Source organism: Bos grunniens, chromosome 28, assembly GCF_055505025.1.
Source record: "Bos grunniens cultivar Pamir isolate PY7600 chromosome 28, Bosgru_T2T1.0, whole genome shotgun sequence".
In the NCBI taxonomy this organism is placed as follows: Eukaryota; Metazoa; Chordata; class Mammalia; order Artiodactyla; family Bovidae; genus Bos; species Bos grunniens.
The window spans coordinates 10,336,046-10,353,393 of record NC_141192.1 but is presented as its reverse complement, the minus strand read 5'-3'; the positions used below and the strand labels follow the sequence as shown (position 1 = coordinate 10,353,393).

The window sequence follows — 17,348 nt, the reverse complement described above, 5'->3', positions numbered from 1 at the left end:
GTTCTGTCGCCCTCGCCCTGTCCGCATTCCCGGACGGGTGCCTGCTGGGGCCGGGCGTGGGTGGGAGCACTCGGGGAGGGAGGGATCAGATCGCCGTGGTCGTGGGCTCTGCTCCCCTCCCCAGCCGCGAGCCTTGGGATGGGCACTCCTTTCGGTTCCGCCACAGACCCTCGGCCGCCCGGAGCTCGGGCTAGAGGGTGAAGGGTGGCGCCGACCGGGGAGGGCGGTCCCCTCCCCTGCCCCCCAAATGTGCTCCCAGTCGCCCACCCTGGCCCTAAGTCCCATTCTGCCCTTCACGGATTTGGGGCGGTCGGAGTTTGAGTAGGTGGTGATCCTGCTTCTCTGTGTTGGTCGTTTGGAGTTGTGCTTGGGAGCAAACCAACTCCTGATATAACTGGAACTTCGGTCGAGTTGGGTCTGTGGCTGTGGAGTTCGTTCGTCCCGGGCCACTGCTCCTGCCCGGTAGGGGTGATGGTATTGGTAGGTAGGGTGTGTGTGTGTATTTGTGTAGGGACTTGTGCATCAGGACCGCTGGGACACGAATCCGGGGGAACACGAAGTTGGTCTCTCGCTGGAAGCAGTCCGTGCTGTTGGGAGTCGTGGGGAAGCGGCTGGCCCCGGTGCTGGCCTGGCAGCTTGATCTGGCAGCAGTGTACCAGTTCGCAGGCTGTCCCTGGTGGTGGGGTCTAGGGGCATCAGGTCAACCTGGGCCCTGAGTGCAGGGCATTGCACTGGAGCCTGTGCAGCTGTGCTCTCTGAACCACAGTCAGCTCCATAGGATTCTTCTCCACTTCTGAGATGGGGGTTGCTCTCTGGTTGATAAAAGTGGGTGGAGCTGCTTGCTAAATCCTTCAGGGTAACCTTTCCCCTTCCCCTTGACCTCAAGGTACAGGAAGTTAGTGCCTGCAGAGTGCTTGGGTCACCCTTCCCTGGTGGTGAAGAGAAAGCTGGCGCCTCGGTCATCAAAGCACCCCAGCACCCCTACATCACCTCTATCGTTCAGTAAGCCCTGTGGAAGGCCGAGCGCCCTTGTTTCCAGGGATCCTTCAAGCACTCTCAGAATGAAACTCATACTCCTCCATGATGGCCCTACATGTCCTTCCAGCTCCTCTGCTATCTCCAAGCTTTGTCTTATCTTGAGGATCCATGATGTCTGAGGGTCAGGCCTTGGAAGCCCAGGCTACTAGAGGGATTTCCCCTTCTGTCTTCCTGCATCCTCACATCTCTGAACTCCACTGCTTGAACCACTAAACATGGTCTTCAGTTCATTCAACAAAGCGTGGTTGAGAATCTGTGGGGTGCCAGGCATTGTTGCAAGCACTGTTCTAGGCTCACAGCTCCCTGATTGGCTGTCAGTTCTATGCGGTCTTAGAACCTGGGCTGGACATGTAGTAGATGCTCTGTAGTGTTTACTAAGCTGAACTCAGTCTCAGCTTAGCAGCACTGTTCAGGCACTGGAGTTCAAGCCCACTGGTGCATCCTGAGGTTTGTAGCTGCCTTTAGCAAGAAATTTGGAGAAGGAAATGGCAACCCACTCCAGTGTTCTCTCCTGGAGAATCCCAGGGACGGGAGAGCCTGGTGGGCTGCCGTCTATGGGGTCACACAGAGTCGGACATGACTGAAGTGACTTAGCAACAACTAGCAAGAAAGGGCAGGGAAAGGAAGGCCGCGGAAGGGTTGACTGCTTAGGAAAGTTCCATCCTTTGCCAGCTGGGTAGCTGTGCAAATCTCTGAGGCCGGGTGAGGGTGCCTCCCATCCCTCCCATCCTGCATTTGGGAGTGGGAGGACAGAAGGCATTCTCCCTGGGGGAGGGGAGGGAGCTCTGCCCCATGGGTCCTGGTGGCAGTGAAGTTTCCAGAGAGGCCAGGAAACTGGGTTGTGGAAGCATTTCCTGAGGCCCCACGCTAGGGTTACCTTGTGCTCAGGGATTTGACTTCAACTTTTACTGGGACAGAATTCAGCTTGGCAATGCTTACAAAGTGCCACTGTGCCAGTCCTGGGAAACCTTTGCCAGATTTAAAAACTGGACAAGCTTATAGCAATTACATGGAATGTTTAAATGTGTAGTAATTGTGTTTATTAAGACAGTGTTTATTGAGACATATCACATACTATTGAAGAAGCTTTGTGTGTATTCATTTAATCCTTGAAAGAACACAGTGCAGTGGGTAATGTTAATGTCCCACTTTACAGATGGTGAAACCATGGCCCAGAGAGGTCACCGAGTGAGGTCTGAATGTGAACTGGGTTTTCTCATATCTAATTAGATAAATTAGATAAAGCCTCCTCTCAGAAGTGATTCAAGTTGATTAGTACACTGAAGAGCCTGGCCCACAGAGGAGCTAGTAAATTCTTCAGTGCAGGTCCCCTCATATCCTCTGCTTCTGAAAGCATTTCATCTGTCTGGGCACAAAGCAGGTGTCTCTGAACCTCTGCTGGTTGACTGTCAGTGTAGCTTTTATCTCCCTAAGGCCAGGGAATGGGAAGACGACCAGCACTACCTTGCACAGAACACTGGGGAGTGAGTCATTGCCTGTAGCTGTCTAGATAGATCAGGGTTTGCCGTGGTAACAATCCTCAAATCTCAGAGGCCTGAAGCATTGAAGGATTATTTCTTACTCACACCACATCCATCGCATATCTGCTTTATGTTGTTCTCATCATGGGACCCATGCTGATTAATTGGAACGCTCCTAGTTACTTGCACCTGGAGACAGGGAGCACAGTGAATCTCACCCTGGCTCCTAAAGCTTCCACCTAGAAGTGGCGTTTCAGTAGCCAAAGCAGTCACATGGCCATACTTCCCTGCAGGGTGGGGAGCAAAAGAGGACTGGAAACATTTGGGAAACAGCACTGATGTCTGCCACCTGCCCAACACTGTGCTGTCCCTGTAACTTATTTCCAAGGTCTAGATCTGAGTGTTGTGTGTTTCTGTGCCACCAGGAACACCAATCATGAATTAGTCAAAGAAATGTCATTTAGGTTAGAGATGAATTGAGGTGTCACATTTGAAGGGCAGAGGTATGGTGAACAAAAATGCTTATTAGCATAGTAAGAGGTGGTCTGCAGAAGCAACTTGTTCCTCTGACCCTGGACAAGGTATTTTGAGTTCCTTGAGTTCTTCTTTTGTTATTCATTTATTCAGTCATCAATTCGTGGGCCCAAGGACTGGTGCAGAGACCCTAGCCAGGGATTCTCATTAAGCACTTGTTTATCTCCTTGCCTGGCGCTCGGGGCTGTGAACTGGGTTCCAGGATCCCTGTTTCCTGCTGCTGGGTCCTGTGGCCTTTAAGGAGGGATGGTATTACCCATGGTATGGGAAGCAGGCTCCTGCTCCCTGTCTCTGCCCTGACACGTCAATCCTTGAATTTCTTGTCTTCCTCATATTCTGTATGTGGCGAGTAGGGGCAGCCAACTTTCTTAGAAGCAGGAGCAGGCAGAAATACCCCATAGGCTTTGCTCTTCCCCTTCCACCAGTGAGATTCCGAGGCTGAGCTTGCAGGCCTTGGGGTGTGGAAAGGTAAAGTGGTGATGTTACCTGAAGGATGGAGCCACATGGAGATCAGGCTTGGATGTGGGGTTGGGGTGGTTCTCTGGCCTGTGAAGCGGGTGGAACCCCTTTGTTAATTGCATTTTCCCACCTGGGCCACCCTTGCAGGGTGTCTAAGAGCTGGCTACACTTTGCACCCTGCTTTTGTGCTTTGTCGCCTGCTTTGTCCCTGGTGACTTCCAGCAAGGCCAGGAAACCCTGGCGGAGGTGGTGAGACCTCAGGTTCTTCTGCTTGTGGTTAACTCACTATCTTTGGGCATCTTTCCTCCTTTTTCAGGGCTTCTGTTTTCCTATCAGGAATACAGGGAGAGGTAATGGTGATCTACAGCAATGGTCTCGATTTTGGCTGGTCATCAGAGTGCTCAGGGGACTACATACACCAGTTTTTTGAAAGTCTTTGGCCTAAGTGAATGCCAGCATTCCTGGTTTGTCTTATCTTCATTATAGCAATGGGGGTAATTCATAATGTGTCAACATCTGTTTTCTCCTTTAACAGCGTGTTTTTTTTGGTTCAGACAGAAAAGTGGTGTGTTGGACTAGTAGAGGGTCTGGCCTGGCCAGTGGGAAACAGTGCCTTTGCTGGTTGAATGTACCAGTGAAGAATGTTGTCCGTCACACAGAGTGGACAGTGATGAGGCCAGCTTTTGAGCTGTACCTACTTTGTCGCTGAGTGATCTAGACAAGCCTTTGAATTTTCTTTCTCCCTTTCTTGAACTTGGTGTTTTCATTTGTAAAATGAGAAGAATCCGCCCTCCCTGTTCGTGGTGGAGTTACTGCGAAGCATACACACTTGGGGTTTGCGATGCAGTATGTGCAGCTCTTGAGTTAGGCTGATATACTCTGCTTTGGGACTGCTGCCATGACTCTGATGGCTCCCAGCAAAGTGCTCACCAGCTGCGGGTTCTGGGAACCCCACTTCCTCCATTCTTGGGCCTGGTGGGGGCTGGGCGGGGCTGGGCAGGGCTGTGGTTTTCTTTTAGGAGGCAGCAGGCCTGGTAATCTGAGATACGGTGGGCCTGGGCAGGCTTCTGGAGGTCTGTTCTGTCTCCCTCACTCAACAGCCAGAGAGAAGTTCCTGGAGCCCTGGTGTCCATCAGCTGGACAGCTGGAGGGACCGGCCTCTCCCTTCTCGGGCTCTGTCCACCTGTGTTTAGTGGCTGTGAGCTGTGGTGGTGGGGCCTTTGGGATCCTAGTCAGAGGTGCATTCCTGGTGCTGCCTCTGTGTCCCCCTGGAATTTAGGAGAGCTGAGGCCAGGCTTTCCTGTATGGGTAAGGTTTGGGGAGAAGCCACGCTTTGGGACTGAGTAAGGGTTGACTCCGAGAAAAGGGTTGATGAACCTCCCCCTTCTCTGGCTTTTCCCTGTCTACCTGTACTAATCACTGGGGCCTGTGCCAGTCTATTTTGCAGGGCCCAAAAAGTTAAAAAAAAAAAAAAAAAGCTTGGAGGAATGTGTAGTCCTGATACTCAGGAGAGGGGCCCTCAACAGCAGTTGGAATTACAAGAGTGTTTCCTGAGTGGTGAGCCTGGGAGGGCCGAGGGTAGCAGCGTATCCCTGGACACAGTCCTAAGTCAGGGTCTGCAATTATGCATCAGAAGCCCCCCAGGGCACCGTGGGAAACTCAGGCTTATTGGAAAGTGGCAGGTGGGAATAAGGAATATGATCGCCCCAGCTTCAGATTTGGTCTCCCCTGGAGGGGCAACTGGGCCCCACACACCCTGCTCAAGTTCAGGCCATGGTGTGACTTTCAGCTTTCGGTGTGTTTTGATGCCCAGCCTGGAGAGCCCATTCAAGCTGTGCTCAGGACTAGCTCTTTCCACGCCTCCCGGCTGCAGCCACCAGCTGCTCCAAGGAAAGGCTCTGATTGCCCACTTGAGTGACCATTGCTGCGAAGAGACTCTGTTTCCTCTCCAGGTGACTTCCCTGATGTCTCGCTACTCTGTAGCTGGTTTCAGCCCTTTACTTCTGGGCCAGGCAGACAGCATCTGTCCCTGGGGATTCTTGGGGGAGGCCAGCGTCCAGCCTGAAATGCCAGCCCCAGTTGTTCTCACAATCCAGGTCCAGGAAGACTTAGAGCTCCATATTGTTAAAGGAAAAAATATATATATATTATTCTGACACTTGTGAACACAGTAAGGTAGACTTTCTTCAGGACTGTCATGATAGATGTAAAGACTATAACAATGGAGCTTTGCAGTAAGGGAGAGAGATTGGGCTCACCCCCAAATATTACAGGGAAAAGTGGGAATTTACAGCCAGGGAACAGAGTAGGGGGAGGGGTGGATGGATGGAGAATTTATGAGAGGGTAGGGTAGTTCTTTGTTAACAGACCTAACAGAATTCTTGCTGAAGTCAGGCTAGGGTGATCAGATAACGTGGGGGATGCTGCACTAGGAGGGTGAGGATTTGGTCAGACGTGCAAGGTGACCAGCAGTGGAGGGGTGGGGGATCCTGGCTAAACTGCCTTAGCGGGATTCTTGCTAAAACTGGAATCTAACAGGACAGAGACAGAAGGGGCAGAGGGCTCAGAGGAGCCTGACTGGCTCGGTCAAAGAAACTGTCAGTGTATGAGGCTAGCTCAGCCTTTGTTCGGTCTTGCCCACGCTTCTCGCATTGGCCTGAGCTCATCACTACTCACGCTTGTCACTCAAGGGTGGGTACCCTCTTTGTGGGCATCACTCTCTTGTTTCCAGAAACCCTAGTCCTTTTCTTTTCAGCATTTACTGGCTCCTTGGCCCCTGGCTCCCTCACAATTGGCCCCTTGACCACCTTCTGCACCCAGGAAACAGACTTGGGTGAACCCTTGGCCTTGGTTCCCTGGGGCCCACCAGTGCTGGCTGCCCTTGTTGCCAGATGTGTTGGGAGCCAGATAACAGCCTTTTGACTCTGGACAACCCTCCCTACTTGACCCTCTTTCCTCGGCCTCTCTACCTTGTGTTTCCTGTTCTCCGCATTCTGGGCAAACCAGTCCGACAACTTTATGGATCTGTTTCTCTCCCACAGGCCTTGGATACAACTAAACTGCCTGACCTGGGCCAAGGGAGGTACAGTGGGTAACTCTCCCCTCCCCACCCTGCTCCACTGCTGCAGCTCCAGGGCCTTCTGGCTGGATCCCCCCCTACCCCCAACTGCTTCCTTCCGCTGTCTGTGGCCTTCCCATCCTCCTGGTTCTCTCTGACCTTCTTGTCTGTTTGCTCACACCTGCACAGAAGACCCTGTTGGGTGTGTCTGCTACTCTTGGAGGTGTTCGCGTCTCAGTAGCCAGCTTTTTAGGAACGACGCCACCCGCTGTTGTGAGGAAAAAAAGGGAGTGTGGAGAAGACCTGCTGGCTGCGGGGCTCGGAGCCTTCTCCACTTCCTGAAGGCTGGCTTCCACCCCAGCAGGGGAACAGTGGCCCTGTGCACCCATCCTGCCTCTGCTGTCATCGTCTCCTTTGTCCTCGTTGTTTCCTGTGAAATACAAGTAATGATATAAACAAGGGGCCTGTCAACAACAAAAGAGCCAGGAGTTGCCTTGAGGTATTCATTCCCAAGGGAGTAGGGCGGAGCCAGTGGCGTGAACCCTGGTGCAGGGGTGTGGTGTGCAGATCTCTCTGGGGCTCCTCTGGGCTGGGGAGTCCTGATGCTCTCTCTGTGGGAAGACAGATGTGGGGAGGGGCAAGGGGGGAGGTGCCAGCTGGGATGCTGTAGGATTCAGTGTGTTGAGCATCAGTGCCTACCTGGGTGTGGGAGCCCTGCCCATTCATGCAGAAAGACTGTGGGAGAGGCCAGCCTTGGTCTGATGGACCACAGCTCCTGAGGGTCCACTGAAGGGCCAGGAACTTGTTTCCAGTAGCTGAGGTCAGAGGGCTCTGGCTGCCTGCGTGATTCTGCTTGTCATGAAGTCTCATTTGTACTCCTTTATTTCCAGCCTCCTTGTTGAACATTGAACACTCATCAGAAAGCCTCTTACAGAGTAGGGGAGCAAAACTTACACCTCCCCCATTTCTAGCCACCTTTCTCTGTGGCCTGGGCACTCTGCAAGTCCTTAGGGGATCTTTGTGGTGGGCTGGGGGTGGGGCAGGGGACCTCTGCTAGGTAGAGACAGCTCCATCCAGGAAGCACTCACTCCCTGCCTTCCAAGTGGCCTCACTCCAATGGTCTGGCCCATCCTGGTTCTAATAGGCATTGTGTCATACCCCTCAGAAGCCAGAGAGAGACTGAGATTAGTTATTCTGTTGTCCCTTAGGGGGAAAATCACTCGGAGGAAATACATCAGTGCTTCTGAGTGCAGAGTATTTATTGATGTGTCAGTTAAAGTAGGCTTTTAAACAACATGTATGTATCCCTTTAGTAAGGAGGAAGTGTGCACACCGATCTCGCAGCTCCATTTTGCAGCTTGCATTTCCTGAAAGGTGCAGGGAGTTTAGTGGTTAAGGGATTGGAGTTTAGAGCTGGGATTTTGGAAAAACTGTTTTTAGCCTGTCCTTGGAGTTGGGCCAGGCCTAGAAATCTGTTGAAATAGCTTTCTTCAGCTGCTAAATTTGGGATGGGTTCGTAACATGAGGACCTTGAGCCTCACTGATGATTGGGGAGGGCCCTGAGAAGGGTCTCTGCCTAGGCCTGGGATGCCTGTGACTCAGCGCCCCCTGATCCTGGGGGTCTTACAGTCTCATCACAGATGGAGTGGACCTGGCTACAGATGGTCCTCTGTATGGAATAACTTAGGTTTCCTTTCTGCCTTGGTCAGAATCCGCTCTTGGTCTTCCTAGGAAAACTTTCTGTTTTGGGACCTGGGGAGGACTTGTGAGCTGGGAGCTCTATGAGTTGGTATGTCTGTCTTTATTTCAAAGACTGGCACCCCCCCACCCCACCCCCACCCCTTGCCGCTTCTTATTCTAGGGAACCGCCTGCAGAGAGCTACAAGCCAAATTTTTTGTGCTATAAATGAGGGGTTTTAAATGTCAATTCAGTTTTAACTTTTTTCATTTTTAAAACTACATGTTTTATTTTTAAAAATACATATTTATTTCAAAGATCTGATATGTAGTGAAAATTAATATTTCCACCCCTGGCTCCTTCACTTCTGCTCCCCTGAGGCCACATAACCATCACCAGATGTTGGGTGCCTAGTGAAGCGTGTCTGTCCTCTTGTTTGTCCCCATGCCGTACACACCTAACGGTGTTCTGATTTCTACCCTCAAGTGTATCTTGGGATTGTTTGATTTCAGCACATGTAGTTCAGGCCATTCTTTCTAACAGTGGCATGGTATTCCTCTGTGTGGTCAATCATGGTTCACTTTATCAGCCCCCTGTGGATGGACATTGAGGTTGCTCTCAGTGTTCGGCTGCTGCAAGCCAAGCAGCAAGAAATGCCTTGCATGTACACGCTCAGAGGTCTGTTGTAGAGATGGTTAGATGGGGAATCCAGGTGTGGGGTGCTTGACCAGAAAAGAAACATGCTGTTTTGATTCCAAGAGGGAGAATGAACGTTTCTGAGTTTTCCTTGTGGAAGGATCTTGTGTTTATGCCGTCATACCCTCGAGCTGGAGGGGCCATGGTGCTGGCTCGTTCCCATGTGGTCTGAGCATTTCAGCTCAGGTCATCCTGCCTCTGGAGCACCTGGTGTTTGTAGCCTTTGGCTGTGCCCCTTGGGCCGTGCAGCCTGTGCACCCAAAAGTGTGATTATAAGAGTGTGAAGAGGCAGGCAGAGCCGCGGAGGGTCTGGGGAGGCCAGGCGTGGGGAACTTCTCATACGTGGGCTTGAGTGACCCTAGGAGTTTGTAGGAATTGAGCTGGGTATGAAACCTGGAGTCTTGGAGAAACAAACAAGGAATTGGGGATCAGTTTTTAGAAGAAAAGATCCTCCTTGGGTTTCAGGGGTTGGTGTGAGGCCTCTTGTCCAGGTCTCACTAGACCATCCACCGCCCTGAGATCCCCCATCTCCTAGCTGCCCAGCAGCCCTGCCTGGCTTTGTGCAACTTCAGGCTGCTCTGGAGAAGACTGCCCCCTTGTGATTTTAAAAGCCTGTCTAGAAGGCACCTGGTGTAAATAATAGATGAGGTTTTCTGTTTTGAGCAGGCAGCCTCCTTGAAGAGCAGATGCAGGGGGTGAGGGCAGGTGAGGTTTACTTACTGGGGTGGTTTTGAGGGTTCGTGTCTACTGGGAATCCTTCTGGGGGTCCTGGGAGTGCTCTGGCAGTTTCTTCACCCCTGTGGCCACCGTGTGCCCCTGAAATGACCATAATATTCCCCTGTCTGGCTCTGGCGACCTCATGCCTAGACAGGGCAGGGCAAGAAGGGAGGAGATTTTAGGACTGGCTGGCAGATAGCTCCCCTAAAAAACAATGTGCTTGGTATGACCCTGCCCTGGTGAGTCTGAGGCCCACATCTCTGCCCTCTCTCTCCCACCATTGCCCTTACATGCTGCCCGGTGAGAAGTCCACAGCTTCCCATGCCCACAGCTCTATTGTATGGGGCCTGGAGCTTGGCGGCATACAAGTTTCTATTGTGGCAGGGTGGCAGCTAGGGCTGACCTGTGGGGCTGAGGAGGTGGGGCCTAGGGACTGACAGTGGAGCTATTCATGGGCTCTGCCCCATTTCCTGCTGCCTCCCATTGTGGACAATTTTGGGGGGAGGGGAGGGGAGGAGGAGAGGGGGTGGCCAGTGCAGCTATTGTTCCTGGCAGTGGGAGCCCATTATGCTTAATAGAAGTCCTTTGATGAACAGATCTTAGCCACTCCAGGGCCCCTGTCCTGTTCTCTGATGTTGGGTGAGCTGCCTAGCCAACCCTGCCCTCTGTCAGCACTCCCCATCGCAGGAAGTCTGGAAGGATCCTGCCCTTTGGGTACTTCTGTCAAGACTCCCCGTCCTCCCTCTCAAGTCCCCAGGTTCTGCCTGGAACCTCCCTGGGTATGAGCACTGAGCAACTGGGCAAGGAGTAGGGATGCCCAGCCACCTGCCCACTGCCTCTGGGAGTGGGTTTCTGCCTGAGCTCTCTCGGCCCAGCTGCATCCTTGGGTGGGGGCCAGGCGTGTGCCTGGGCAGCTGTCACTCTTGAGGCCCCCACTTTCCTTTGTACTTCAGCGCCCTGTGTCCCTGTGCCTCACTGGAGTACTCAGCTGCAGAAAAGCCTGCTTGCTGGTCGGCCGGCCTGCAGCCTCCTCGCGCTGCCTGAGCCACAGCCATTTTTCTTTGTTCTGCCATCTCTGGGCTCTTGAATCTCAGGCAGGCGGTGGCAGGCTGGGCAGGCAGCAGGCAGCAGGCACACAGCACCAGCGGAAGCCCTTATGACATGAATCTTCCCACTGAGCCGATGCTATGCGGTCTGCTTGCTGTACCGTCACTTCCCCCAGCTGTACCCCCGGCTCCCCAGTGGTGCTGAGATTTCTCTTTGTTTAAAGAGGGTCTTGCCATCTTATTGGATCACAGTGCTGCTGGTTTGTACAGTGGGGACAGAGAAAGGGCTCGCCTGCTCGTGCCACTGAAGATGTGTAAGAGAGGGGAAGGACTGAATTCATGGATGCCTTTGGGAGCACCGTCCTTCTGGTCTTTGGCAGAAAAAGCCACTCCCAAGTGCAAAATGTGATCTTCCTTTACCTCCTGGTCCTTCTCCATGAAAGAGTCATATCAGGACAAACTCTTAGCATTTAGTGGCAGGGGTAGTTGAGAAAACAGTGATTTTTGTTTTTCGGGTTTTTTTTTTTTCCTTTTGAAGGGTCTCTATGGTTGTGGTATTCAGTATTCTTGCCTGGAAAATTTCACGGACAGAGGAGCCTGGTGGGGGCCGCAAGAGTTGGACATGACATAGCGTGCACGCGCCCCCCCAACACACATAGCATGCGCCACCCACACCCCCAACACACACACCCATCATCCCCGGCCCCTTTGCATCTGAATGTCTCTCATCCTCAGTTTTTGGTGGGCAAATTGAGCTTCCTCCTGGGGAGTCTGATTTTACCCAGTGTGAGGTCACAGCCTAAGCTGAGGGTTACTCTTTCTGAAAGTGTGCCCACCCCAGCTCACAAATCTCCAACTTTCTTAACTGCAGTCTGTAATCGTCTCCCTGCCTTTGACATAGAGTTGTTTGATATGAGAACTCCTGAGCTCTCACTACTTTCTGTATTTATCATTTTATCTTTCCAAAACCCATCCATCTTGAGATCAGCCTGGCTGTCTTATCTGACTCTTATCAGCCAACCTCCTAAATTAGGAAGCAGGTCCCAGGCCTGGACAGGGTTGCCCCCTTGGAGTGCCCTTATTGCAGCAAACGTTGAACCAGACTCAGTAAAAAGAGCTAGGTTCGCTGTCATAAATGTTGAAACACAGATGCACCTTTTAGGGTTTTTTGTTTGTTGTTGTTCTGTCGCTAAGTTATGTCCAACTATTTTATGACCCTGTGGACTGTAGCCCACAGGTCTCCTCTGACCATGGAATTCTCCAGGCAAGAATACTGGAGTGGGTTGCCTTTTGCTTCTCCAGTGGATCTTCCCAAACCAGGAATCAACCCCTTGTCTCCTGCATCGGCAGGTGGATTCTTTACCACTAAGCCGTCAGGGCAGCCCAGTTTTTAGGGTAGTTGGGCCCAAACGAGGGTGGGAAAAGCGTGATTGAGGCAGCATGCTGCTCTGGAAAATCACAGGGAGGTAAGGCGAAGCGTTGGGTCCCAGCTGTGCCGCTGGCCTTCCGGGTGACCTTGGTCACTCATTTCCATGGGCGTAGGTCTCTGGAAGATGGAAAGGTTGCTCAGATGAACTTTGGTTGTTTTTGAGCCGGGACTTTTTGAGTTCTATGAAACTAAGTCCAAAATGCTTGTTCACTACACAGATCCCCTCTCGCCAACTCTGGGTACGTTTTTGGGAGAAATGTCATTGAACGGGGTTAACGGGGCATCTCTTCCCATGGTTTTTTTTCCCCTCATGTTCTTGAGGGACTGGCAGTGGTGATGATAACCTCCCCAGATGTCTGTGGTTTTCACAGGGAAACCCACCCACCAGGAGCCAAAAGCACACAGCAGCCCTCAGGGGCTGAGTGTGACATTGGGAGCCCACTCAGACAGACAGACAGTCTGCCTTAGACAGTAGCACTGGCCCTTTTCTTGGACATACCACACTCCCTCTCTGGCAAACCTGGGAGGAGGCAGTGAAGGCTGTTTTTTATGTCCTGCCAAAATGAGGCCGGGCTGTTAAAAGTAGAAATAAAACTTATAAGACGGAGATACCCTCTGTATTTAAATATCCTCTTTAGTTCTGGGAGGTGGGAGTGGGAGTTAGGGGAATTGGGGGTAGGAGGCTGAGGTTACATTTTGTCTCTATTTTGTTAAAAATTCCAGGAGGCAAAATGGGTTTCTGGCTCTTTATCTGCCTTTCCCCACCCAACCTCTACCCCCTGGGGGACCTCCTGTGTCCCTTGGCTTTCCTGCCTTTGTCTGCTGGGCTAGGATTGGCCTCCTTGTCACAGCTCTGGCCTTTGTGCTTCCGCCCTGCCCTGCCCTGCCCTGCCTCACGGGAGGCCTGTGCTCTTGGAAGACATCCAAGGGGCAGGGAGCCCAGCTTTGATAAACATTTGGTTAGAGTAGCTTCCACAGCTGTGAAATGGGAATAAAAATAACCTGTGAGGATGCACTAAAATACCAAACAAATTCCACAGTTAAAGCATCCCTCCAAGAAAGCTGATGACATCCCTGGTTAAGAGGGGTGAGCTTTCCCTGTCACTTGCCCTAAAGGGCCTTTTGCTCCATCAGTGCTGTTGCTTCTCACTCGAGGCCTCTTACACCCTCACTGTGGAGAGTACTGCCCGCAGGCCTGTCAGCGGGCCGGGCTGCCAACACCTGGGAGCCTGTTGCCCTGCAGACTCACCCCACAGCAGCTGAGGCAAAATCTGCATTTAACAAGATTCCCGGGTGATTTGCATGCACTTTCAAGTTTGAGAGGCTCTGTCTCAGACACCTCCGTCCTGCCCTGCCCCACCTTCAAGACTGTTTTCTCTCTTTTGTGGTTTAGTTGTCTGCACCCTCCTTCCCTGCTTAAAGTTGCCTACTTTAAAGGGGTCTGGCTCCGTCTCTGGGACACGAAGATTGCAGCAGGTAGCCCTGGGCGCTGGGGGTGTCTAGGAGGTGGGTCTGGGAACCATGGAAGCCGCCTGAGCTGGCAGCTGCGGGTGCCTCCTCCAAGCCTGTCGGCAAGGTCAACTCTGGGGCACCGGGCCGAGGAGGTAATTGGAGCCCTCCTTTGTGAAAGGGGGCTAAGAGCCTCCCTGGGCCATCTGCTGCCACCTACCCCACCGCATCCGTCCCAGCTGGGCGACATGGCGATCAGAATCAGGTTGTAAATGTTGTTTGCTTTTTGTAGACACACGAAGCATTCTATAAAAAGGTTTTTGGTATATGTTGAAGTTCAAATAAATAGTCCAGAAAACGGACTGTAAATTTATTTTTTGTAGTATTTTTTTAGCGGGAAAAATGTTTGAAATTATTTTCCTGATTTCGCTAAGATGGTCTGCCCTCCCCCTGCCTTCAGGTAGAGGTGGGTGGAGGGCCTGTGGGGGTGAGTGTGGGGCCCCAAGCCTGGGGATGCCCCTGGCTGTCTGGAACTGTTTTAGGTACTAAGCTTCTAATCTCTTTGCAGATTTTTCTCAGCTTTTTTCATTAGAGTCCCATCACTGATTTGTGTTTTTTAAAAAAACATCTGCTTCTTCCTTCCCCTCCCTGCTTGTTCCTCTTCTCTCCTACATTTCAGCGCATTTCATTTTACTTATTTTTCTCCAGCAGGCTTCACCTTTTATAGCTTGTTGGGAAAATTTGCTTTCTTCCCTCTGTGAGACTGACCCCAGGCTGTTTGCCTTGCTCAGAGGCCAGGAGCCAGGCTCTGCCCTGGCTTGGTGAGTCCTGTCCGCCCTGGGCAGGATTAGGGGGTGGCCCTCCAGTGCTGACTTCGGGAGTCAAGTGGGTTGGTTGGTTGGTTGGTTGTCTTAAAAAGTATATTGCAGTGAACTGTGCAATTTTGGATACAAGGATTTTGAACATCTTAGAGCCACAGTCTTTATGTCTTTCAGGCATGAAGAAATGGAAGAAAAGGTGTTTAATTCTAAGTTTTATATAGTTTGTGTTGCGGGGGAGAGGGTGGGATATCTCTGCAAAGAGAACGTTTCCCACCCACGTTAGACACTCAGGTCACATCCTCGCACTGAGTTGGAGCAGCTCCCCTAAAGGCTGCCCAGGACTCAGTTATTGGAGCAGAATTTATTTCTGCCCGAGAGCAGGCCCACTCGTCACTCAGTACGTCCGTGGCTGTTAGGAGCGTCCCATTCCCCAGCTGTGTTGGTTCTGCCGGGGCAGCCGGCCCGATGGCACCTTGGTGCCATCCACAGGGCCTGACCCAGAGCTTTGTTGAGACTCCTGGCTGCCACCATGCCGGCTTGTAGTGGTTAAAGCTGCTGCTCTAGGGAACATTTCCTGACCAGCTTCCCGCCTCCTCCTTCCTTCCTGGGCCGCATCCTGCCCTCCTGCGCCTGCCTGACAGCATTTAGCAGAGGGAAGCGTGTCCTGAGCCCCTCCCGTGAGGTGCAGGGCTCACTCGAGTTCTTGGTCTCCACAGCCCCACTCTAGGTGCCTGGCAACAGCAGCAGCAGCCAGGACGTGTAGAAACAGGTCCCGAGGTGTTCGTCTCCCACAATAAAAGCCTTTCCTCCCAGGGACTCGCAGAGCGAGTTAGTACACTGATAGGTTGCTGGACTCTTGGCTTCATTCATTCGTGCTGTGGCCTTGCCTCAGGCCATTTGTGGAGAAGCTCAGGGTGGACAGAAGGCCCAGGCCTCTGGGTCCTGAGGTCCAGAGGTCCCAGCATGCAGGGTTCATGGGTTCTTGTCCATGTTGGAGATGTTGCCATAAACTGGGCCCAGAAACCGCATCTCGTGCGCGTCTGCTTCTGAATGCGGACATTTCATGTGCACATTGGGCTTTCAGAAACAGGCCTGCTGTGATCATCTGGGCTCAGGCTCCCCCTCTGCATTTAAACAGGCGGTTTCACATTCAGCGGCAGAGGGAAGGCCCCTGGAGGCCAGGCCGGTGCCAGGCCTGCTTCCGCAGTCCTTTGAGAGGTGGAGCGGCAGCCGCTGCAGGTGGCCCGGCCCTCACCTGTGTGGGCAGGCAGGTGAGGCATGACTTGCCTGATGTATCATTTTCAAGATCTCTCTTTGGGCCCCAGGATTGTCTGTTGCCCCAGAGTTTTCTTCTCTTCATTTCTTTTTTTAAAGAAAAATGGCCACAACTTCTTACATTTTACTTGAGGTGAGTTACTTTTGTAAACTCTTCATTTGTTTTGTTTGTTTTTTGATCATTCCTCAAGATAGGACTCAGGTTATGCATTTTCGCCGGGAACACCACAGAAATGACATGTCCTCGGTGCATCCCGGCAGGAGGGACAGCCGTTGGCTTGACTCATTGCTGGTGATGACAGTGGTGGTCACTCGGTTAAAGGTGATATCTGTAAGGTTTCTCCATTGCTGAGTTACTATCATGCTCTTTGTAATTAATAAGTGTTCTATGGGGAGATACTTTGAGACCATGTAAACATGCTGTCTCTAATCAAACTTTCGTTGACTAGTTTTAGAGCCTGTTATGGTCTAATGGTCTTTGTGTGTTCCCGCATTCACATATTGAAATTCTGTCTGGTGCCTGGCTTGATGATGTTAGGACTTTGGGAGGAACTTAGGTCATGGGGGTGGAGTCCTCAAGAACAGGATTGGTGCCCTTACAAGAGACCCCTCAGAGCTCCCTTGCTGACCACCATGTGAGGACACAGTGAAGAGGTGCCAGCTTTGAACCAGGATGAGGCTTGAACCCCACTTTGTTGGTGTCTTAATCTTAGACTTCCTAGCCTTCAGAACTATGAGGAATAAACTTCTGTACTTTAGAAATTGCCTGGTCTGTCAGTTTGGTCCAGTCTGGTGTTTTGTTATAATAGCCAGAACAGACTTAACCCATTATCAGTTATTTCTGTCATACTAGAATTCTCCAACCTAGAATTCTATGGTTACTGAATGCTGATGATTTAATTACATAAATTTTTACATTTATCCTTCTGCTGTAAAGAACTTTCCCTTCTCTTCCATTTATATATTATTTATCCATTTATATGTATTAGAATGGAGTCATGGGTTCTTTATTCAGTGAGTTAAAATGCATCAATATTATTTATTTTGGTGCACACATAGTTCCAGATTGGGCCAGTGGGGGGGTCCCTTCAAACTGTCTGCTGTGAAGGACAGCTCTTAAAAATGTGGCTTTCCAGGTCTGTCACATTCACTACTGAACGAGTCTCCATGTGCAGTTTGGAAAAAGCTCCTTGAGTGATTCCCCTGATTCCTGAATTTGGGATCAGCTGGGCCAGACCCATCATTTTCAAGCATGTATGTCATAGAGCCTCCCCTTCCCCCTAGCCACTTGAAGAGAACTGCTCTGCACACCTCATGCTGGGTTTCTGGGTCAGAGTCTCTTTGTACAAAAGCTCCTGTAGCTTAAAAAGTAATAAAAATAGTAAGTTTGAAAATCGCTGGATTAGGTGACCTCCATTCGAGGCCCAGCATGTCTCCCACTGAGCCCTCGCCTCACTGCTTCCTCCTCTGCCCCACGTCCCTCCCTCCCTTGGCTTCTTTCCTGGTGTCAGCACTGAGGGAGACAGATATCTCCTCCCCAGATTAGCAAGGGGCCCCTTGGTGCTTCTCAGACTCAGCAGGTCTGGGGGTTGTGGGGTTTTGGTGGTGGAAGCTCATAATGCTGTGTTGGTTAAAAACAGTTTCAGACAGGAAGCCAAGCTCTTAGA

The 17,348-nt window shown here is 51.6% G+C and overlaps 1 protein-coding gene across 9 annotated transcripts in view; it reads left to right on the top strand.

Annotated features, from left to right (window-relative positions):
• The window catches only part of TSPAN14 (tetraspanin 14), a 57,661-nt gene that overhangs the window by 370 nt on the left and 39,943 nt on the right, over nt 1–17,348 (top strand). For 2 of the 9 annotated variants that reach the window (XM_086381694.1, XM_086381691.1), the window contains exon 1: nt 13,479–13,612. The exons of 4 other annotated variants lie outside the window; for them this stretch is intronic. The gene's annotated coding sequence lies outside the window, so the exon portion shown is untranslated. Of the gene's footprint in view, nt 1–6,460; nt 7,070–13,478; nt 13,613–13,794; nt 13,851–17,348 lie in introns of those variants that run through there. 3 more of the 9 variants (XM_086381697.1, XM_086381695.1, XM_086381692.1) reach the window with 3 other exon arrangements.